This window comes from Pipra filicauda, unplaced genomic scaffold (genome assembly GCF_003945595.2).
Source record: "Pipra filicauda isolate LSUMZ 115617 unplaced genomic scaffold, ASM394559v2 scaffold4_size7858003_pilon, whole genome shotgun sequence".
Classification (NCBI taxonomy): domain Eukaryota; kingdom Metazoa; phylum Chordata; class Aves; order Passeriformes; family Pipridae; genus Pipra; species Pipra filicauda.
In genome coordinates this window covers 7,615,059-7,639,092 of record NW_024104643.1, presented here as the reverse complement: position 1 = coordinate 7,639,092, position 24,034 = coordinate 7,615,059, and the positions used below count along the sequence as shown (strand labels likewise).

Below are 24,034 nucleotides of genomic sequence, written 5' to 3'. Positions count from 1 at the left end.
GCTATCAAATGTGTTCTCTGCAGAGAGCATCATTAAAGATGTATGGGCTGTCAGGATCACTTCCCCATGGGACAGTACAGTGTGTGTGCTGCCCAGGCTCTGAGCAGCAGCTCCAGCATTAAGAGTCTCCTCATGCCCTTTTGCTTCACACATGGTCAAGTCCTGATGAACTTGGAGCATCCAGGTTGGACCAGCCAGGTAAAGCTGTCTGGTACCCTGTTGTAATGACTTTCTCAGAGCTGAGATGGTGATGCTGGCCATTCATGGGCCCTCTTTGGAGTGCTGGTCCAGGAAAACAAGTGTGTGGTCGCTCTCAGGAGTGGAGCAGGACCTTAGTGAAAGTGCCAGAGCCATGGGAATGATTGGAGAGAAACTCCTGTGACCAAACCCATCTGGAAACTGGAAGATGAAGCTCCTCAGACAGCAGAACCAGGGGACTGAGTGGGCTTCAAGATATGGCATGGCTGGTTCATCTCAAGGGTTATGTGCCAGACCAAACCAAGGGCTTGGGGTTATGATTTGGGAAACCTGTTTGCAGTTTTCCAGTTCCAAAGGGCTCTGAAGCCAAGTTTCTCTCTGAGCTTGGATTAGAAATACATTGCACAGTTGTATATCTCAACAGAAATGCCAGGCACACCCTTAAACCCTTCAGCTTGTCAAATACCTGAATGCCACAGAGAATTCATGGCTAAACGTTCCATGCTTAGTGTAAACCAGATTATCAGGCAATATTTGCTTAAACTGGGGAGGAAGCTCACAAATGAGGACAAAGCACTGATGAGTTTCAAGTGCAGTGCACAGGAGATATTTTAATTAATTCCAATGAATGGCTATCTAATAGAAGGTGGAAGGCTCTTTAATGGGACCAGTATGTGAGAGCTGGGTAGAAAATATCATGTTTTTCCCTGGTAGTGCTCTGACCTTCCCTCTAAAACGCACAGTCCTCTGCAAAATTGACATTTGCTTTCAAAACTGGTGTTGCACTTTGTATTTGCCAAGGGTATGTTGTTGAGACTAAAGAAACCAGAGGTTAAAGAAATGTGTGGTGCTGCAGGTGTTTCTGAGGACAGTTGTAAACCCTGTTTTGCTGGTGTACCGAACATGGTAGCACAGCTCTGCTCTGGGTTTCTGTGCAAGTCTCTGTTTTCTCTGAGTGTAGCCCCCACATTGGAGAACAGGAGCATGGCAATTATTTTCTGAATTTCTATCAGCTTTGTGAAACATAGGTGAAGGCCCATCCTTCCACAAGTGAGTTATGAGCTGGGTGATTACTTCAAGGCCAGAAACGGAGAAATTCAAGGATATATCAGGAGTGACGGTTGCAAATAAAATGGCATTGTCTTATCTAAAAGCTAAACCATCATTCAGTAGTCCAGTGCTGAGATGTTTTAGGAACATCCTGCTTTGCCTGATATGGTATCTTCCTGAAATCTTTCAGAAGTGACCCTAGGGCTGTCAAGAAATGCCTGTTTTAAGGGAGCCAGAGGGTCTTGCTTTTGATTCAGTCTTTTTGGAGGCTGTTTTTTGAGGTTCCCCTCCTCATTAGTTGCTGTCACCTTTAAACTCCCTGAGACAGCATCTATTTCTAATGTCAGTACAAGGAGGTTGTACAGAACCAGCAGTTTTGTGCGTTTCTGTTTTAGTCTGTAAGTTGTATCTGGCCCTTAAAACTTCTTGCCCTCAAAGCTTCTCAGAGACATAAAGACAAACCAGCTTACTGCTGACTGTCAAAATTTCCAGCCAGGTGCAAAGTTTGCATCCTTAGACAGTCTTTCTAATTAATTTCCCCAACCTGCTGTGAAAGAAGGTAAGTAACAGGTATTAACTGCCATGTGAGGGTGGGAGGAAAGAAATAGGATGCAGAGCTATGATGATATAAATGTTTGTGGTCTGCAAACCATCGGCAGAAAGAAATGCTGTGTTGTTTGGGGGATCTTCCAAAGAAACTGCTGGAGATGGCACATACCCCACATGTTTCTCTCCTCTGCTACAGCAAGAGGGAGGCACAGCAGAGACTCAAAGCATTAGAGAAGAGGTAGGGATTAATTGTGAAATTAAAGCAGCAGGTCTGCAGCTGCTCTGGTGGGCTCTGCAGTGCAATTGCTGCAGTGCAATTTTCACTTGCCACCGAAGCATCTGTGCAGAGCTGGGAGGAGGAAACCACCACCAAAGCAATTGCCTCCTTCCCTCCCCTCCCCCTCCCAAGCCCCCATAGGATTTCATGCCAAGCACTCAAATGACCCTATGGACATGCTCACCTGATGCTCTTGGTACAGGCACCCGTGATAAGGTGGGGCAAGCAGTGCCTGTTCCTTTGGCTGGAGGATGAGAAGGAGCACGCTGCTAATAACAGGGATACAGTTTCACGCTGGGCAAGCAGCCAGCTCCTAACCACAGGGATTTTAACTCATATCCTTGCAAGTCGTGGATCTTTGCCCATCAGCCTGTAATATTTCTTTCCTGTCAAGGCTTGAAATCGTCCATAGGTCAACCTGGTCCCGGCTCCCTGTGCATTTACAGGTATTTGCTCTCCAAACCTGCTCCTGGCTTTTATGTTTGCAGGTGGCCCTCCTGGGAAAGTCCTGGATGTTAACACAGCAGCATTCATTGCCCTGGGTGAGTGCTGGGGCTGGTACCGAATGTTCTGCCTGTAGGGAGTTGGCCTTTGTGCCTACAGAAGAGGAGGAATGAGTGGCAGCCTGTGACAAGGATGTGTCGTACAAGTATTGGGTGTTGATCAATTAATCTTTTTTCTTGTTTTGCTATATTTACAAGGTACAAACTGCCCATTGGCACCATCCCAAGTCTTAATTTTTCTGCAGTGGTGAGCATACACTTGGAGGGCTTGTTGGACTGCTAGGAAGTCATTGTGCCAGTTCACTGCCCGGTGTGGTGGGGGTTTTCCTAGCACAGGTGTAGTGATGGTCCTGAAGGTCAAGGTCCATCCTGCCAGTCTCTGTAAAGTTGTTTCCTTACTGATTTAATGCTGGAAAATGAAAGATGAGTTACTTTTGGCTTCTCTTGCTACAGCACTTTTTAATTCTGATGTACCAGTTCTATGCACTCTCTCTTTTTGCATTCTGGTTTATTCTTCAGCTAATCTTTGATTTCCTGTCATGGCCCTTTACCTAAATCAGCATGAATATCCCAGATCTACCCCTCTGTCTCTTTTAGTCCCACATTTCTGATGCTGCTTTCAGCTTTCCCTCGGTGTCCTCCTGTGTCCTCTTACAGATTTCCTTCTTCTAATTTTCCTTTTCAGTCAGACCCCGGTTATTCCATGTGCCCTTCTGTAAGACATTTGAGAGCCTTCCCATGACTTCAGCACTTTCTAAATCTGTTGTTTATTTGTTTGTTTTACAGAGAATAACCAATGTTAATGTTCTTAGTCCTGTATCTTTCTCTAAGATAGTGTTTCACCACTGGCAACCCCCTGGTTTAAGCATCATTTCCATTTCTTCTCTCTTGCTGTTTCCTTCTAAAGAACCCACACCTACAGGTGAATCACTCCTCCCCTCTCACCACCCCACAGTTCTCCTGTGCCTCACCACTGATTTCCTGCCACTCTCTCTATTCAAAACCTCTTGCCCTCATCTGCAAGTTTGCTTATTTCCTTGTGTTTTCCCCATCTCTGTCTTGCCCACTTTCGTTTCCAGAATCCTCCCACTACTTTTCATGCCTCCCTTGCCCAACTGGCTTTACCTCCTGCACTGGGCAAGCCCCAGGGCTCAAAGCAGCTCACTATGACCAACTTCTGCCTTCACTTTTTGTCTCATGGCTTATTTCTTCTCCCCAGCCCTCACTGTGCTACTGGACACTGTCCATGAGCATTGTCAGTGGTGCTGTGCTGTGCAGACACTGGAGAGGACGTGCTCCTCTGCTTTGCAGAGGCTCGTGCTCCTTTGCAGTAGGTTTAAATAAGGACATGGTCTACTTGCTTGCCATCAGCCTTGCTTCTGTGACAGCAGCTCTTTGCTGGAATAGAATACAGCAGGAGACCTTGAAACACCATGAAGAACTTTGCCAGAGCATTAAAACCTCAGAGATGGAAGTGGAAATTGTAGCAGAGAGAGGAAAAATGGCGCAGCACCTTCAGCTCAAGCCTGGGGCTGCGGGCACCGCTCCTGCCGTGGCACTCGGCTCCCGGAGCCCACCCACGCTCCGCGCTGTGCTTTGACAAGCTGGCACCACTGAGGGCACGGTGAAGCAGCAATCGCAAACACACGTGCCCCGCACACCTGCAGAACAAGGGCAGGACTTTTACTATCACCTCACTTCATTTTAAACTCCCAGTGCAGCCCGAGACCGGCAGCTCCTTCTGTGCTTCCGAGCCATGGGGGCTGCTCAGTGTCCTTCAGTCACACAGCTTCCTATCTATTTATTTAATCCAGAAAACTTGATTGAATACCAGCATCTCATCTGACCGTTGAATAACGTATATATTATAAAAGCACAAGAGAAAAATCCTGTTCTTAGGCCTAGGTGTTCTTAGGCCTGGGTGAAACCTTTCCAACAAATTCCTAAAGAAAGGAATTTGAGGGACCAAAAATGCCTGTGAAATTGGCTTGAACACCGGATGAGGAAGGGGACACTAGGAACTGGGTCCTTGAAAATGCTGGACGTTTTAGTAGTGCTTTTTATGAAACTTCACCTTTGAAATGTCTTTTATTCAGAGACTTAGGTCTCTGCAAAATTTTATCTGTACTGGAAAAAAAGAAAGAATTTGATGCAGTGAATTTTGACTGGAATAAAAACCAAACAAATTGTATTTCTCTTCTAGATCCAAAGCTTTGTACTGGCAACTGAAGCAAAGGCTTTGATTTGCCAGAAAAATGAGGATGATGCGGATGCCTGCGGGCTCTCTGATGTGCTCAGCCCTCCCTCTGTTCTGAAGGTCTCCATCTTCTCCTGTCCTGGGCCCTGGGCACTGCAAGAGCCTGCTAAGGTGATGGCTGTCCTCATCTTCTCAATCACAATGCTCATACCCAAATTTGAACAGGAAATGAGGGGGGTTTTGGGTTTTTTGATCCTCTAGCTGTTAAGCTATGTTTCAGCTCTTTATGCTGACTCACCAGTCTGGCCCAGAGCCAGCGTATTTATGTGACTCCCCCTTCATTACCATACATGCCTCAGAAAGCAGCTGTGCTTACAACACACTTTCAGTAAACAGACAACTGAATTATGGACTTCAGAGACTGATCCAAAGTTGGTCAGCTCTCCAGTGCCCTGGGCTAAGACCCACTGCCAGACCTAGGCTTTGGAAAGCTGCCTCTACCCTGCACAGCCCAGGGCTGTCAAGATCTCTGGCTGGTGATCTAAGTCCAGTCCCAGATCTGTAATTACCTTTACCTTGGCTAAAGATTTCCCCGTCCATCCATCCTGCATCTCTATCTCTGTGGATCCAGTAAGGAGGAGGACATGGAATCACTTTCTTCCCATCAGCTTTGTTTTCCAGGTTTTTGTATATGCGAAGACAAGTCGTACAGTTAAGACATGTCTCCATTTGTCAGTTGGTGACTCCTACAATGTGATTCTACCATGTTGCAGCAGTAATATGTGAATTCTGGACAGAGCTCCTAGTCAGGTGTCAGAGTAAGTTCCCACCTAAATCAGACCTTCATCCTGTGGATGCTCTTTCACACTCATGTACAATTGCAAAGATCCAGGTTTGTTACCTGTGAGGCCTTTGTTGAGCTAGAAGGGTTTTAGTGAAACCCCACAGCTTGATGTCAGAGCTGTTTCCCGTTGATCTGTTCAGTCTGGGTGGAGGCCCTTTCCCAAGGAGAAAAAGTATTGATGGTGATTAATTGTCCAAGCTTTCTGAAACCTATTTCACCCCAGAAAAAACAAGCAATCCCAGACACAATATCTGACAGCAGCATGAGGAATCCTCTCTGCTCTGCTCCCAGTGGGTGAGTATGGGCTTCTCAGTGCCACTCCATGGCCCTGGAGGCTTCTTGGCTTCCCTCCCAGCTCTGGTGACTGGTTTGACTCCTGACAAAGGCTCTTATCTGCCTCCTTTTATCTGTCTATAAAATGGGCATAAGGCACACTTCAGGAATGGCATTTGTTTTTGGTATCAGTCACTATGTTTAGCGCCCTGATGTGATGTTACATTGCATTGGGGGTGGTTTTTAGTTTTCCCTAAAAAATTCTCTGTGACCTCACTCTAACATCAAATTGCTCTGTGGCAAATAGGAACCTGCTGGCGGGCTTGGCTATTTATGCCAAAAAACCGGGCAAAACAGTTTCTAAGGCACATATCAACCTTCCAGTTTTAGCAGGGACAGCAGCACGTCTTGTGCTCAGGCAGAAGTCGGGGGAAATGTTATCTACAGGCAGCTGGGCAGCCGCAGGCAGGGGTGCGACCTTTCACCAAAACTCAAAGAATTTTTTAAAAATATGAATCAATTTATTTATTTATCTTAATTACCCCCCTGGCGGCACAAACAGCCCCGCCCATCCCACGCGGACGAGCCCTCATTCCCCAGAGCCTGCAGCGGCCGCTCCCGCAGCATCCCCGGGGATGCTCCGCGCCTTCACCTGCCGGGCGGGCGGGGGACGGGCGCCGGTCCCCGCCCGCCCCCGGCCCCGGCAGCGCCCGCAGCTCCGCCCCGAGGAGGGGCCGGGGCCGGAGGCGGGCGGCGATCGGGTCGCTGCCTCCTCCTGCCTTCCCTGTGCCTCCCTCCTGAGCGGCCGCTGCCTGCGGAGCGCGGGGCCGGGCCCGCTGCGGAGCTGCCGCGGTGAGTGCGGGGCCGGGCGGGGAGCGGGGGCTAGGGCTGGCTCGGCCGGGCTGGGCTCAGCTGGGCTGGGCTCGGCTGGGCTGGGCTCGGCCGGGCTCGGCTCGGCCCGGCGGGATGCTGCGGGTTGGCGCCGTGGCTGCCGCGGTGCTGCCCGCGGGAGCGGTGCCGAGGGCGCGGCGCGGGTCCCGCCGCGGTCACAGCGCGGAGTTTCGGTAACTCCAGCCCCGCACAGCCCCGGACAGGGCTGGCAGGAGCCGCTGGGGTAAGGCTGCCCTCCCCGGCAGCCGGGCAGCGGCTCATCCCGGCACGGCCGGTGACCTTATGGTGGGCGCATCCACTGATGAGGACGCGGTGCCTCCTTTCAAGGCAGTTTTTAGTCCATGGAGCTTTTGTCGCTGGTGTTTAAGTGTCATCTGTACCGTGAGTCATCGTACGAGACACAAAGCGCTGTAGATGCGGATGCCTTGGTCTGGTCGTGAATGGGTTTTGCTTAGAATTCCTCTCCCTTTTGGCGCGATTGGGGCGTGGAAGAAATTTACTCGGGGTAGCAAAATAGAAGCAACTGTAATTCCTGAAATGGCATCAGAATTGCGAGTGCTGGTTTCTGTGTGAGATGAAGGAGTTTCTTGCAGAGTCTCCTTTGGATACTGGCAGACTAGGGGAACTTCAGCCTGAACTTCAGTGCCTTCTCCAGCTCCAGGGCCTGAGATGTCACTGGTGGTAGAGGTGCTTTTGGTTGACTCTGACGAGCCAACAAGTTCATGTTTATCTCTTTGTTCACTTATTATGAAAAGATCTTTTCTGCATTGTGATAACTGCTCGAGGATGATGCTTCAATCTGCAATAGAGTAGTAGCAGGAAAAGTGACTTTTCACAAATCATCTAGGAAAGGAGAGAGTTCACAAACCTGGGAAAAAAACCCCAAATCCATCTCTGAGCCCTCCTGTTCCCTAACAATCGCTCAGGGAACCTCGGGGGCAGCAGCTGCCTGGGCTGCCCTACATCTAGCCTTGACCCAGCCTTCCTTGGCCCTGAGTCCCAAGCCCTGCCGTTACTGTTAAGTGTTTTTTTTTCACAGATGCAGGGGACAAGTGCTGTTATGGCAGAAAGCAGAGGGGATTTTTCTGGCTGGAACTGAACTTAATCTGGTGTGAGATTGAGTTTGTTGTGAAAGATGTGATGTATTTAATCCTGACTGTGAAGAATACTTTTTTATTTATGTTTTTGCCTTCCTTGTTTAATCTCTACGCTACGGGTTGGATCAAAAACTGTGGATGATATTGAAAATACTGTTACTGCATTATTTTTATGGGTTTTTCTTCATGTTCTGGGATCTCTCATGAGGTTGAAAAAAAAAAAAGGTTATTTTCCTTCTGACTGGAAAGCATAAGTGACTATTTCATAAGAAAAATAAAGTTTAAAGTGTTGAACTTCAGATATCTGTGGTGGATGTGATGAAATGCTGAGATATCATGTCTTCTTTTTGCCATCAAGACCACGTGTCCAGGCTATGCATTTCTAACAACGTCTTTTTGTTGTCCGTTGTTGCAGGAAAAATGACCCTGTGTGAGTGTTCTGGTACCAACTGTACCAGCTCCTTGGTGCTTCTGCATCACTTCTGCAGTCACTTTGTTGGAACCTTATTTTCCCTTGGTTTAATAATTTATAAAATGCCTGTTGCCTCGAGGCACATTTCATCCAGCAGGAAGAAAAACATCAACCAGTGTTTACTGGTTATGGAGCTGAGGTTGACAAATAACGAAGTTTTTGTGGATGAGGGGATGTTTCATTTTTATCTTATATAAACCCACAGAAATACAGGATTTGTGCTGAAATTTCTGTTGGTTGTTTTTCTTTTCCCAGTCTTTTAAAAGGTCTTTTGCCCACTGGTGACAAAGTGGTTTTTAACTGTGAGCTTCCTTAACATTGGATCTGCTTCTCCTTTTTGCTTTCTGACTCGAGTTTAGCAGCTTTTGGGTATTTAAAGACTGTAAAGTAACATGGCAGAATCTAGCCCTATATCTTCACCAGCTGAGCTGCCTTAGCTTGAAAGAAATCAGTCCCTTTTTGGGTAATAAATTGCTCTCTCAAATCCTCTGCCGGATACTTATGAGCCACTATCATTAACTGCATTTTGAATCACTCATTGAGCTGGAGGGGGGAAATTGGCCTGCAGTTCATCTTGTCTGCTTTGAAACTGCTAAATGATGATTCAGTGACCTTAGTGGGCAACTTATATCAGCAGCTAATTGGCCTAAGAAGAAAAACTTGCCTGATATCAAATTGGCTACTGCTGTTCTTCATCCTGAAGAAGATGCTGCTCCAGATGAAACCTCCAGTTTCAAATAGTTGTGGGGTTTTGTTGTGGCACTGGAGAAGGAGACACAGTGAGCTCTTTCTGTTGGCCATGCTTGGATGTGGTGTCTACACCACCTCCAGCAGGTTTTGAAGGTATCATCCTCTAAAGGATAAAAATCTTAACACATCAAGCTTACCTTCCCCTGTGGATAGCCCTCTCCTCTTCCTTTTGAGAGGGTGAAACCACTCACCAGGGTGTAGTGGTTTTGGAGGACTTGGCTCAGTGGGGGATCCCAACAGAGCTGAATTTAGGAAGGAAGTGAAAACATGATGGAGGCTGCCTGCTTATCACCTTGACATCCCCATTCCTTTTTTGGCAAAGCCCTTTTTAGGAGTGATGTGCCACTTCCCTAACATGCCTGACACTGGGAACACAGGTCAGGATTAGTCCCACTGTGTGTCCGGATGGGGCCACGTGCTCTGCCCACGCTCACGGTCAGCCTGACCTTGCTGCTTGTTCTAAACAGTTCAGGGCTGGTGGTTTCTCTGCAAGGAGGGCTGGAATTGCAGGTGAGTGCCAGGGTGGAAGCATCCAGGTATGGCGTGTTCAGCTTTCCTTGCTTAAGGAGCTTCAGGAGTGAGCTGGGACGTGTGAAAGGGGTCAGCTGTTGGCTTTCTGCAAGGCTGTTAGTCGACTTACACCACCTCCTGGGATGGTCTTGCCAGCTGGCTCATCCTTTAGGGAAGTTTAAAGAGGCTTATCGCAATCTTACTAGAAATCTGTCGTCTTCTATTAACCTGCTTGTCTCTCCTCGTCTCCTTTCCGAGTGCCCCCGTGCTCATTCGTCTCGACAGCACCGCTCTGCTGTGCTGCTGCCGGCTGACACCAGCTCTGCTGCTTGCAAAAGCCTTGTTTAGTGCATGTACATTTGTAGACTGTCACTTTTTACTTTCCAACATGGTTTTTATTTATATATAGAGAGAGATACTATGTTTTTAAAGTTTTTTTTGAAGGTGACACAGAAGGGACAGCAGAGTCTGGGTGCTTTGCTGGCTGGGGTGGAGGTGCAGGGGACCCATGGTGCACAGGAACAACCTGACTCCGGCTCTGAGTAAGCCAAAGCCCACTCCTACACCTGGTCCTGCTCGGTGGCAGGCTCAGTGTGGAGCACAATGTGCCTTGGCACCAGCAGCAGCATAAGAGACAGGTAATTGTGGATAGGAATCACCTGCACCTTCCCCCGAAATCAGGAGTGTTCTCACTTTGGGAAGCAGAGCTGCACTTGGCTTGAGCAAAGAGCACAGAGGATGGGCAGAGGAAAGACTCTGGGAGGTGTGTGGAATGAATTCAACACCCCGAGTCTCATGGCAAAGTGGGAAAGGGCTCGTCAGTGAGAACTGCTGATGCTGGACTGAGTCAGGACTCGGCAGCACCCTTGGCTCTTGCTGGCTGGGGAACGTCACCTTCGGAATGATGTGGCTCTTCCTAATGGAGCCTTTCCTTTCAGGGCTCTCAAAAGTGTGTCAGTACTGAGGTTAACAGCCACGTAGGCACCTAGGTTAAAAAAAAAGAGTAGCTTGAGGAAGGCTAAGCCGTAATACCCAAACAAAGCAAACAAATGGTGTATGGTTTGAGGAGGATTAGGTGAGCTCTGAGATCTCTGGCTCTAGAGGTCCAGGTAGGAAATACAAAGCTTTTGACAGAGGTGGTTTGGCTGTCCCTGCTTCCAGAGACAGCATCCATGTGCTGATGCAGGTAGGGGAGCTACCAGAACCACCCATCTGCCTCTCCCCTTGACTTTCACAGGGATACTCTTTCTCCTGCACAACACATTGTTTGCTCTCCTTGAATATGGTAGCTGCCAGGCAAAGAGATCAGTCTGTTTTTTTTTCTCGAATAGTCAGCTGATTTCATCCCATGGGAAGTGGTTGAAAAGCAGGAGACAGGTGGGTCGGCATATTCCAGCTTTGTAGCCTTCCATAGTTCCAGCAGGAGAAGGCTAAACAGGGAAGTGCAGTTGCTGGGTGCTTTTCTGTTTACATTTGAAAGACCTTGATAGGCTGTGATTAATGGGGCTAAATGGAAGCTTGATAAATGGTAAATTCAAATGAACCTCAAACAAAAATGGCTTTATAAGGAGGCCTTTGGGTGTGTGCAAAGGGCAGGTTGTGGGTCTCATCTACTGCCATTTGGTTTAAGGTGGGTTGGGCACGTTGCATGGGCTGTCCGCTGCCCAGGTGTGTCCCATGCACGTGCTGTAGGTAAAGCTGTGGTGTCTGTGCAGACGCTCCTGCAGGCAGTTGTTTTTTTCCTGGTTTAAGTTAATGTGATGTTTCCAAATTTGGAGTGTCACATCTGCATTCTGGAGCCCCCCATGTCTCCATATCCAGGCTCCAATTAAGAACACTCTAAAAGCAGCAGACCAGCTACAATGGCCTTGCAGATGAGAACCATTGGCCTAATCTATTTTTAAAGTGAGTTAAACTAGAAAAAGGTACTGTCACTCTAGAATAAGAAGCCACCTGGGGAGTTAACCCAGAATAGTTGTTCTGCTTTGATTTTGCACCCTATCTCACTTCAAAATAACTTTACTTTCTATATGCACAGTGCAGAAAATGGGGCATGACCCATGTCTGTAAATGCAGAATATGGGGCACGACTTAAGCAGGATCACCCAACAGAGCCAGGAAAACATCTTATTTTTCCTGAGGTCTTCTGTGCATCGCTTCCTAGTGAGCTGTGCACGCTCCTTAACTCAGGCATCCTTTTCTGTAATGAATCTACCCTGTTTCATGCTCAATCCCCTGCAGAGATCTGTGCTTCTTTCCCACCCCCAGCCCTGTGGTTTGCTGTAACACCCTGACTGGCAGCTTCCACAGTCACCTCTGCTCTCCTCTCATGTCCCTGTGTGGGTCCTGTGCTGGTCACACAGTGAAATGAGCATCCTGAGTGCTCAGTCCTCAGCAGGATTGCAGAGATCTTTTCTTAGGCTGGATGAGACTTTATCACCTTTCTCAGAGAGTCAGTGTGAGCACCAGGTAAAAGGCAGCATTAGGTGCCTTTTTCAGAGCTGGGGCTGATAACCTGAGCTGGGTGTGGGTGGCAGGTGTAAATTATATGCAGTGTCCGACCCAGGCTCTGCTCTGGTGCTGCTCTTGTCTTGTGTCTACTGCGAGGAGGAGTGGGGATATTTGCATGGTGGTTTGAGTTGTGCTGAGATGTTGCTATTACACTGCTCCTTCAGATTTGTCAAGCTCAAGTTAAATGTATATAATTTTAACATCTCATGATTCTTTGGGGGCTGACTCATGCTTTCTTGGCCTGAATGAATCATAGCTCTTGAACTCCGTTGCTAAATTCATTATGCAACAATTACAGGGTTTGAAATGCCACCCTAAGTGCACACAAACAAGCTGGCAGGAATTCTCTCCACCTTTTCTCTCACCCTGTGTTGCAGGAGACCTTCCTTGTGAGTTAGTCCTTGCCTCTGCTTTGTAGGTGAGGGTCTGCTCCATCTTAATGCTCTGCCCTTGAGCTGGCAGGGGCAGGAGTTGCAGGTTGGGTATTTCTGGAAGAGAGAGGACAGTCTAGGAGGGGGAGATGCACAACTTTACTCCTCAGGGCCAGTTGGTTTAATTTTGTCCCAACTGCTCTGTGTGATGTTATGGTATAGTCATGGCATCTCTAATGATCCATATGGGAAAACCCCAAGTGTGAGGCATTGCTCTAAGGTGGATCCATGTGGCAATATAGGATGCTGGCAGCATTTCACAGGCACAGATTCTGCTTGATGACTTGCTCAGCAGCTCAAAGGTCAAATATCCATCTGAGGAGAAAGACCGAGGAAGGCGTGAGCCCCAGGCTGGCTGTGAGGTGTCTGCTAATACTCACCATTGCTTTTTCTATTTGACAGTGCTAAACTGAGATTTGGGAATTTGTGCAGGTCTTGGCTTTTTAATAGTAAGGTCTTGAGCAAGTGTTCATCTGGTATGTGAAGTTGAGAGGGGTTTTGTAATGGGTGGGCTTTGCTTGTTGACTTGTTTGACCCCCCCAAAGCAGCTGGTGGGAGCTGTGCTGTGGGTCTGTCAGCAGGATGCAGAAGGGTCATCCCCACCATCTGCAGGATCAGGTCAGATTTTGGGCTTTAAGATGCCTCTGCTACCTGAATTTGACTTTTACTCCCAGAACATCCAAATAAAACTGCTTCTCAGAACCAATGTTCAGCTGAGGTATGTACTGAATAGCAGGGTGGGTACTTCTGCCTTAAAAGCCCTCCAGAAAGTCTCCCTTAACGGCAGCCAGCTGACTTCTGGCCCTTAAATCTTGATATCTTTGGGGAAAGTCTCTCCCCTGGACAGGTTCTGGCTGGCTGCACATTGAGACAGCAGGGAAGGATGGCTAAACCTTGTGCCCATGGGTGGATGAGGTTCTCCTTGGCGTGTGGCAGCAGAGCTCTGGTGCTTGTAATCCCAGAAATTATAGAAGCCAAGTTAAGAACTAGACCAATGGGGAGGAGAACACAAGCAGCAATTCTGGTACCATGTTCATAGCGAAGTTAACCTAAAATATCCAAAATCTTGTTTTCAAACTAAGAAGTGGTAAATATTTGATGAAACTGAATGTCAGAGCAACTGTATTGTCAGAGCAGCAAGTCATGCCAACACACCACCTCTGTGGCCAAGAGGAGATGCAGGAAACACAGAAAGTAGGGCATGTATGATGACGTGGGGGTTGATAACTGCGCCTAAAAATAAGGTTCTTTAGAAACATAAAATCTGCCTTGCAAGCAAGGCAGCAGCAAGCTGCTCCAGTGTCTGATTTCAGACCGAAACTGGTGATGTTGGCACCGCAGAAAGCTGTGCTAACATTTTGTTAGCATTCTGCTAGCAAAACATTTGGTTTCAGTCTGAGGGTTTGCATCTGAGATAAGGCAACTTACTCTGGAGCAGAGCTCGGGCAGAGGTGGAAGTGAGAGGCGGTGCTGGGACTGTTGGCAGAGCTGCTTTTCCTCAGCCTGCTTCCTGTGCAGGCTTTCTGCTGACCTGCATTTTAAGGCGCCTTTGTCCTCTTGAAGTGTCGTGGTTCTAGATGCACTTATGATACTCCTTCAGACCTCAAAGGAAAACAGCCTGGATTGCCCTGTGTTAACAGGACCTGAAGGTGCTTGCTGATCTTGGCTGCCACTGTGAATGGGCTGGTCCTGGTACCCTATGGCAGCTGTAGGAGGCTGCAGGGAAGGCTGATCCTCTGTGCTGGAGGTCTTTAAGTGTCAGATCAGCAGCCTCAGGGCCCTCTTCTTGCATGCTAGTGGCTGACCTTGAGCTGCAGAGTCTGGGGGAACTGAAGGATGAGGTTTTTGGTGACATGCGTGTGGTTTAGCAGTGCAATAACTGAGTCACTGTGGAGTTCACTGAGGTGCAAGGGCTGTGCCTTAGACAACAAATCCAGATGTTTGGGCTGCATGGAACAAAATATCCCACACTGTAGCATGCGTAATTATTTTTTCCCAAAGCCTCACCTCTTTACTCTCCCAGCAGAACCTGCAGGCACCCTGCTGGTTCCTGCACAGCAGAGGCAGGAGGGCAACACCATCCTGAGTAGATGTACGGGCTCCCTGATGCATACAGGATGGGTCAGAGGGCATCCTTCTGTGTTGTTTGATTAAGATCTTTTCAGGATGATTGGGATGGTTATAGATATGCTCAATAGTGTCCATAAGCTTTAGAGTTGAAAGCCTTTTGTTAGCAATAATTAAATACAACTGCTACTTAAAGTGTATAAATCAGATGGTTGGGAAGAGAACCCTCTCATAAATCTCTCACAAAATCAATATTCCTCCTGTCAGGTGAGTAGCAAACACTTTTAAATTCTGTCAGTCACTGGCATTGTCAACTGTGGTGCCATAAAACTTACAGAATCACACCTTTGCCTTGGAAAGAGAAAAGCAAGTCAGGACTTTCTTCTGGTGACAAAGAAACCAGAAAAATCATTAAAAATAGAGGAACGCAGTCCCCTTGGATGGTAACTCCCTGTGGGGATGCTGTGTCCCCCAGACTGCTGCAGGGAGGCACAGCCTTGGGGGTGCAAAGCTGTATGGGGGCAGGTCGGATGGCCGGTCCCACTGTCACCTCTGATGTGGGTATTCCCAGGGAAAGGCACATCCCTGTTAATGTCTGAGAGCCTGCAGGAGCCTTAGCGCTGAAACATCCCACGTTTGGCACAGCTTGAGGTGCCTGGGAGCTGCAGACGGAAAATCCAGGCACTTATCTAGCTTGTTGCTGTGCCAGAATAGGGCAGTTCCCAGAATTAGTTTTTTTTCCATGGGCCAAAATATGTGTAAATGGCTTTAAACAATGGAAGGATTTCTGTTAAGAAGAGTGGTGTGCAGGCGCGAATAGGGCTTTAATTTATATCTTAAGGGAAGGGTGTGGGCTTGCAGCGGTGTTTTTGAGATTCTGTTGGAAATTAGCTTGGTTGTTTTGATTTGTTCCCCCCCCCCCCCCCCCCCGTACCCCCTCCCCCCGTCTTATTTTAAAGCTTGTTTTGGGGAAAAATTGTTGTTTTCCACATTACAGCTCTCTCAATGTGTAGCTGAAAACATCAGGAAAGGGGATGCAGTTTCAGAAGCTTCCACATATCTGTCTGTGGCAGGGTTGATAAAAAATGGAAGCGTTAACCAGAAAAACAAACAAAAATAAGTAATATCACTGTCACAGACAGGTCAGGCTGCTCTCCCTGCAGGTGACTGCATTGCAACCCACACTCCCATATAATGTGCTGTGGAAAAGATAAATGGAGAGCCGAATCGGAGACTTATGCCCTCAATTAATTTTTGTTCCACATAATCGGAGATGCTGCATGCCTTTCCTTCAATATTTAACTGCCTGGCTCAGAGGATGGGGCTGCTCTGATGCAAGGGAAGTTGGGATTCACTTTATGTTTGCACAGAAATCCCATTCTGATCTTTCTTTCTTTGCCTAAGGGCAGGGATTCTGATGCTGGAGATAAGTTTTGTTAGCAGACACTTTTCTGCTAAGGAGAGGAAAGGGGAGAGGGGAGTGATATGTGATGAATTCTTGAAAGAATAAAATTTCCTTGTCTTCAAGCATCCTCTTCTCTGGAGTCCTCTGTGCTGCCCGGAGCCAGTGCCTGCACTGTCCAGGGCACAGTCACTGGGGAGCAGAGGGAGAGCTCTGCTCTTGGTTACATGCACACAGTCCTCAGCTAAGGGAAAAAAGGTGTCAGTACAGTTAGTGTGTGCTCTCTGCAGATTTACAGACTGTTGGATAGGTTTCTCTGTTGCACTAGGTTAAAAGGGGATGGCTTGCTCTGCTGTAGTTTGAAATTGAGACCTGAATTTAGTTTCTGGTTTTTAATTCAACCTAGAATCTCAGTTAGATTTTCAAATTCAGACTGACAGAAATGTCCCTCTCTCTTCTCTTTGTGGAAATTGAGGGACTAGAGCCCAGAATGTCTGTTTTTACAGTGTTTTTACTGATTCACTGATCGACTTAAAAGCAGGAGGGAACCCCAAGGTTTCAGTCTTGGAAAGTACAAGGGGGCTGAGCAGTTTTTGCAGATCCAAGGCACCCTTGAAGGTGCATCCAATGCCTGGTCTGGAGCTACATCCCAATCTGGGGGCTGGAAGAGCCCACTCTGCCCGTGGATATGGAGGGACAGCCAGTGAGAGTGGAGAGACTGCCTGGCCTCTGGAGCCTGGCTGGTGAGGAGGATGCTAGGCAATAAAAATAGAGAGGGAAGAAGAACCCACAAACTTGTAGTGAACATAAAAACTATCCACATGAAAGTTCTGGATTTGAATATTTACCCAGGCAAGGGCAGTTTAATGAAGAAAAGTGGCAGCTTTGAGAGCACTGCGTGGAGCAGACACAGAAAGGTGCGTTTGCTCTATGGAGCTTCTTGATGATGGTTTTCTAAAACAACTCCTGGCCCTGCTGCCTTGCACTGGGAATGGGGCTCCAGGAGCAGCTTTGCACAGGAGCCACGTGGAGGGAAGTGAGCGCTGAGTTGGTTTAATGTTCTGGGTTGTTCTTCAACCAAGTGCATAAGCTGTGCTCAGAAATGTACCCTACAAACCAAGCCCTTCATGGCTGTGTCTACTGAATCCAAAGACTCTGCTCTTCAGCCACACTGATGTGGGGGAGGACTGCTTGACATAGAAGGTCTTTCCTTTTTTTTTTTTTTTTTTTTTTTTAAGGAAGCTCACGTTGAAATATCGATAGGAAAAAGAATATATATTGTTCTGTGTTGAGTGTTTACAGGAAATATATAGTGAAAATACTGAGGGGCTTTCCTCAAACAACTGCCAGTATTGTCAGGAGTGGAACAGTTGGGAGGAGGAAAGAAAGAGACACAGTTTTCTATTACCAAAGAATTTTTTTTACTTGCTGCTTCACTTTTTAATTCTTGCTTGTATTTCATTCCCTCTGCTGGGAAGGACTTATTGAAGACAGAGAGATTATCTGGAACTAGAGATAAAGTGGCTGAACCAAAATGTTTTTAATTCTTTAGAGAAGAATTTAGCATTAAATTTTGATCTTTCCATTAAGCTAGAAAAATAATTTACAATGCTGTGCCTTCAGCACCACACTGCCCTTTTCCATCAGGCAGCAATGAAACTTCTTTTGCTGCAGATGGTAAAACAGTATCTTCACTTTAGGAAGGTAATTGGGGCACAGATTAAGTTACTTACTTTGCATACAAGAAACCTGTGGGAAAGCCAAGAATCTCTCCTGAAACTCCCAATTTCTGATGAGATCTGTCACCCAGAAGACTTCTGTATCTGCTTTTCCCCACCAGCACTCCAGGGCAGAGTAGGAGTTTTGTTCCCTAAGGGGTCTTGGCTGAAATATTTTTTCTTTTTCTTTCTTTTTTTTTTTTTTTTTTAAAGTGGTACTTCCTGCCACTTTCCCCATCATTCCCTCAGGAGGAACCGTTCATTTGGTAATGCTGAGCATCTGCTGCTTAAAATGCTGCAGAAGCCTCGAGTGAGGAAAGGAGCTGTTTGCTTCTAAGATACCAGTGAAATTAAATCATGCAGCACCAATTTTGATAATTTTCACTCCTCAGTGTGGTTAACCTGTGGGTGTTGTGAAGCTCACAGCACAGCAGAGAGAATCACAAGGCACAGGCAAGAATTTACCACCAGAAGCAATAGCCAGTGAGGGACAAACAGCTTTCACCAACACATTGTGGCTGGAGCACAGGACTAGAAATAATAATCCTGAGGTGGTGGTGTAGCTCTTGCAGTGACTTTGCTGCCTGAAGTCAGGCAAGTGACCTTATTCTGTGTTCATGTGTTCATCAGTGGATGCTCTTGACCTCTGGAGAAGGGTTTGTTGCAGATTATTGTGAAGGCACTGGCCAAAGTGTTTGTCCAGCAGTTGTTTGATGTGCTGCCTTGGGCTGTGTTCGGGGCAGGTGTGTCACCAGTGGCAGATTTCTGACTTCAGCCTTACCATGAGCTCTGATGTCCTGGGGGAGATGGTGGTCAGTGCCCACCTGTGTCACAGTCCATGCACAAAGATACACACAAGGGAGATGGTTCAACCTGTCTGGAAGGGGGTGATATTAGAGAAATAAAAATTTAAGCTCCAGAAAAGAGAGGAAACCTTTCAGGAGACTGGAAATGCTGCTTTGTAGGAGATGAGACCACGTCCTGTAGCATTGCAGGTGAAAATGAGTGTTTTTTGGACTGTGATTCCTCAGAGGGATATCTCTCGTGATTTGAACTCCCCTTCCCAGTTTGCCACGTGGTGGCTGTTGGTATCCACCCCTGTGTCTATCTTCATTTGGAAGACCCAGTAGCAGAGTCCCCTGTTGTACATGTGTGAGGCTGTAATGGTTTGAGTAGTTGCTGGATAGGGCTTGATGCAGTGTCCTTGTTAATAATGCTCTAATGAAACGTTTTTCCAAAAGCCAGGAGGTGACAGAAGCAGTTACAAAAGGAAAGAAAAACTGGTTCTAGACTATGGTGGTCTTAGCACAGAAGACCCTCTTGACTTGATGCACCACATACTAATTAAAACCCAACCCTACAAGCCCTTAGAGCTCCTGATCCAGCACAGGACTCCCTGTTCCCATCGGCAGTCAGGAGCAGGGTTTGTTTCCCATGTTCCCGAAGGTGCTGCAGATCAGAGCAGCTCATGTGTCAGTGGTGGGATGGGGAGTGCCTTGGCAGAGCCGGCGTGGTTATGTGCTCCACAGGGACACGGTTTAGGAAATGACTTGGAGCACGTTCCTCTGGGGAGGGTAGGAGGGGGATGCTGCTGCCCTTCTCACCCTGGTCTGGGCTGTGTGGAAGAGGGAATGGACCTCAGCTCTGTGTGTGGTCACCCCCATGGCACATCCAGGCTTTGGGCAGCCCTTTGTGTCCCCTGCCTTTTCCTTCCTTGGGGATAGTTGAACTCCTGTGCCTGCCTTTCCCTACTGCTCCTGCCGGTCCCTTGGGCTGTCACCTCCTTCTCTGTGGCTTTCTAGCTGTCTCTGGATGGTGTTTTACAGCTGTTGGGCTCCAGTGAGCTCTTCCCCTCAAGCAAGTGATGAAGGGCTGCTCTGCTGCTTCCTCCAGTCTTTGGGGAGGTCCTGGCCAACAGCAGAAACAGCAACGCAGAACATGCATCTTCAGCCTCTGTATCACCCGACAGGGACAGTCCTGAAGGAGAAGCCTGTGGATTCCTCATTGGTGCCCGCTGCTGGAGGATGGGTTCAGCAGAAGGGCTGCAACAGGGTGGTCATTTTGCATTTTGTGGGGCAGGAACACACAGATTGGCCTTGGCCCTTACAAGAAGCAGAAGGAGTGAATTTGGCAAGTCTTCACTTTGCCATGGTGCAGTTGACTCTTAGTGACATAAATAAATCAGGCAGCCACCTCCTCTGCCAACTGCTTATGCACTCAGATCCCTGCTATAGGCTTTCGTGCTGGATTTCCAATTCCAGCAGAGAGATTAGCTTGATGTGGGGAGGAGAGGGCTATTTCTGACACTCTTCATGCCACTGACTTGGCTTTATGCTGCAGACACCTCACCTAGTCGGGCCCAACCTGCAGGTGCCTCTCCACAAGCAATCCAGTGAATGGGAATGGTCTCCTTGACTTCAGAAGCTGTTCCTCACATACCAGGGTCTTGAATTTTCCCTTTGCTTGAAAGATACATAGCTTAAAGAATTCTCTAGTTGCTGCACTGTTTTGTTTCAAGGTGTCCCATTCAAGGGTTGCTCTTCCATGGTTTGTGTTTGGTTCTTTTTAAGTGGAATAAAACTGAAATCAGTTGATGATACTTAAGTGAAGGACTCTTGTAAGTGTTTGTGTTCTGTGTCAGTGTCATACTGTGCTTTGACTAGTGCCTTGGGGAGATATGGTGGAGAATTTGCAGGTCTCAGCTCCAGCTTCACCATCTGGTGGGGAGAGGAGGAGGTTCTCCAGCCTCCCTCAGCAGCGTGGCTGCTTTAATAAATCCAGCCCCAACCTCAGCAATGTTATGTCAAAGTGTCTGCAACTCAGATGCTTTGTAGGAAGGTCAAGGGAACAGTTCTGAATGTGTGCTGGAGCAGGAAGATAAGTACCCTCAGTTTTCTCCTTTGCAGGATGCAAGTGCCAACCTCTAAACGTGAAATGGGAAAGAGCAAGGAGTGTGTGCATCGGGGATGCCTCCGGGCAGGGTTGGTGGCACAGGGTGCAATCACTCACTCAGGAGACTCTCACTTCCTGGAATCACGGTCTGGTCTTGTATTGCCAGTGAATAACCAGTGCCTGGAAAGTCCTTTTGGGCTTAGTGAGGTGAGTCTTGTCCGAAGGTGAAACAAAAGGTACAGGAAATGCAAATTGACAAGAAATCCCACAGTGGTGTTCAACACGTGCAAGTCCTTCACAGGGACCAATCTTTGACACAGTTTTCCCTGCTGCAGCACCCGAAGGAAGGGGATGGCATGAGCACCTTGCCTTCCTTTTGGCCCCTGAAATAGCCCCTGTTGTCCCTGCGGGGCTAGGGGCCGTGTGTGCCTGGGAGGATGTGCTCTGTGTGGTGGCAGGCAGATCTGCTGAGCTCATGGAAACTCAGCTCGATCAAACACAAAGAATGGCACTTTCTTTTTCCCTCCTCTTCTTCTTTAAATAAAACAGAAACCAAAGTGAGATGCCTTGCAAACCATGGACACCCACACAGCCACTTCTGTGTCGCTTTGCAGGTGAACAGTTGCTGGGGACTGAACTCGTGCTATAGTTGGCCTGACTGGTTTGTGCAAGAAGTCAATGTGCCAGTTTTATGGTACAGGGGAGAAACCAGGTCACTGGAAAACAGGCAGCCAGAGTGATGGAGCCAAAGTCTTTCTGAAGCTCTGGGGTCCGTGGAGGGTTGTAGGGAATTGTACCTAAGTCTAGGAGAAGTTGAGCTGTGTTTCCTTCAGGAAGAGCTCTCAGTGACCTTTCTGCTTCTTTAGAGGTTCATTTGCTGGTTGGATAGAGGAGATGCTGGTGTTTGGTACTTCCAGAGATATCTCCATATTCGTGGAATTCCCATCTGCATTTCTCTCCCCTTTGCAGACCACTTGAATCTCCCTTCTTTTCTGTTGTGGGAGCAGAGGTGCTGCTGGAGGATGAGGTGTGTGCAGGAAATCTGAAACATGGGTGAACAGAGCCACACATGTCCTCTCCTTGTAAATCCATGTCCTGTTGCTGTTTCCCAGATGCACTCCTAAAACCACCAAGAAAGCTTCCAGCTTATTTTGGGAAATGCTGAAATAAGGTTTCTTTACTTTAATAATCCTGCAGAATTGTTTCTACTCCAGGTGTGTTTTGGAAAATATTTGTTCATCTTTTAGCAAACAATGACAGAAGTGGCTTGGAAAAGGAGCGGGGTGGGAGTGCCTCGGTATTTCGAGAGGCATTTCCTGCCCTTATCTCCCCTCCTTCGAGGTATTGTAAACGGGGCTTCAGATCTGCAGCCTGTGTTACTGCAGTGGAGATCGCCAAGAAAGATACCTCCCCTGGAATGCCTTCGAGGGGCAGGAGCCGAGTTCACCAGAGGTGCTGAAAAGCGTTCCAACAAAGTGCCTGTGCTTGGGAAATGTGACTGCCCTAAAATAAAAGCTTTTTGTAATGTTCATTTATGCATTTTCTTTAGGGTTTCGGGGGACCCTGGTGAGTCTCGGCTCATGGGGACTGTGGGCAGGGGTGAGGGGGAGCTGTGCGTGGCTCTCGTGCTGTGGAGGAGCTGTGGCACCCTTCCCTTGCTTTCCAGAGACATACGGAAGTAATGAGTTGATATTGTCCATCTCAGGCAAGTGTTTGAATTTCTAGGTAGTATCTCATAAAAAAACTTCGTGAGGATTTGGATTTGTCCCTGTGGAACTAGTTCTTATGGGATTAAACAGGGGTTTTTTGTTCAGGTCTATCCTTAAACCCTCAAAATAAGGTTTGCAGGTGTTGCTGAAGCTGCCCTTGGCCATTTACTGGATAAAGAAACTGCCCAGGACCTGCCTGTGTGCTCTGGCTGGGTTTGTTTGTTTTCAGTTCTCAAACCAATTATCTGGGGGAGGAAATGGCCTGTGTCGCTGTCAGTCTGCCCAGATATTTATAGGTAAGGTCGAAGCCCTGTGGAAGGTCTGTAGCAGTGTTTAGTTGGCGTGGCTGTCTCAGCCTGGTGAAACTCACTGGCAGGTGGTGGATGTGCTGTGTGGCTTGGACACTTCCCTGCAGCCCCTCACAATAGTGCCTCCACGATGGGCTGCTTCTCCCTCTGAGAGGGATAAGCTGAGGCTTTTCCTGGCTGGGCTGGATGGAGTAAGCTCTGGTATCCTCACCATGTCTCTCACCTTGGTCTAGCTACCTCTCTTCTGCTATTTTTCCCATAGATTCTTTGCATCCATTGCTTATGAGATGTTGCTTCCCCTCTTTTGCAGCAGGAGAGTTGAGCAGGGAATGGCTTCAGCTGTCCCCTTGGGGCTTTCTCGGGTGCTTGGGAATACTTAAGTTCTCCATAGTCTCCCCTTCCCATCAACACTTTCTTTTTGTTTTTTCTTTTCCCCTTCCAAACTGGCTGAACAACAAGAGCTCTCTTGTATGTGGTTATTTGCTTCTTACCTGGATTTGGCATGCTCACCTTGCATCCATTGTGCTTTGCACGGATGTGTTGGAAAGGACTCGTTCAGTTTGCCTGTGATGTTGGATTTATTTCAAATGCACCTTTCCCTGTTGGACCACTCCGTAAATCTGGGATGTGTTTCCTCCTCCTGTGCAGCAGGTGACTGGGCAGCTGCCCATGGGTCCCTGGGTGATGGCTTTGTGGGTAGCACTGCTCAGAGGTCTGTGTCATGGTCACACCAAGAGTCTGGAGCTGTGAATTAACTGCTCTTATCTCTGTGCTTGTGGAACCTGAACAGCAAAACCAGAGTGATTTAGCGTGTGGTGAAGAGAAAACACAAAGGAAGAGAGAAATGAACACAACCCCCATGTTTTTAAGAGCTGAGGCAGTTTAAGTGTTAGCAATACCTCCCTGGGAGCCATGTCCTATCTCTGTGTCCTTAGGGCTGGGCTGGGAAGGGGCTGATGGATGAAGAAGTCCTGGCTGCACGGTGGGACACCTGCAATGAGGGGTGATGGCTGTGCTGGAAGGGATCAGCTGGAGGGAAGGAGGTGTGTCTCGGTACTCAAATTTCTCCTGAGTTGTCTGACGAATTATATCAAACATGTGCAAGATCTTTGCTGGTTAAGACTATTCTGCTTGTAAGAGAGGGCTGGTGTGAACTATAGGCATGAACACCATGCACGCTAGAACTGCTGCTTTATCAAGAGGGTTTTGCTTGGATGTTTGGAGTGAGGGAAGGGGGGAATTAAAAAGGGGGAAATCACAAAGGTTAGTGAGAACAACTAAGCAATTAAAGCACAATTAACTGAGCTGCCTTTTTTGGGGTGGAAGGTGTTGCCTGTTGTGTTTTCCAACAGTCTGATGTTAGCTGCTTGCCTGCATGGAATGAG

General features: G+C 47.8%; 1 protein-coding gene across 1 annotated transcript in view; it reads left to right on the top strand.

Annotated features, from left to right (window-relative positions):
- The first annotated feature begins 6,655 nt into the window (after window positions 1-6,655).
- Window positions 6,656-24,034, top strand: part of PPP1R16B (protein phosphatase 1 regulatory subunit 16B) — a 53,123-nt gene continuing 35,744 nt past the window's right edge. Inside the window, exon 1 of the mRNA XM_027711623.2 lies at window positions 6,656-6,743. The gene's annotated coding sequence lies outside the window, so the exon portion shown is untranslated. The remainder of the gene's footprint in view (window positions 6,744-24,034) is intronic.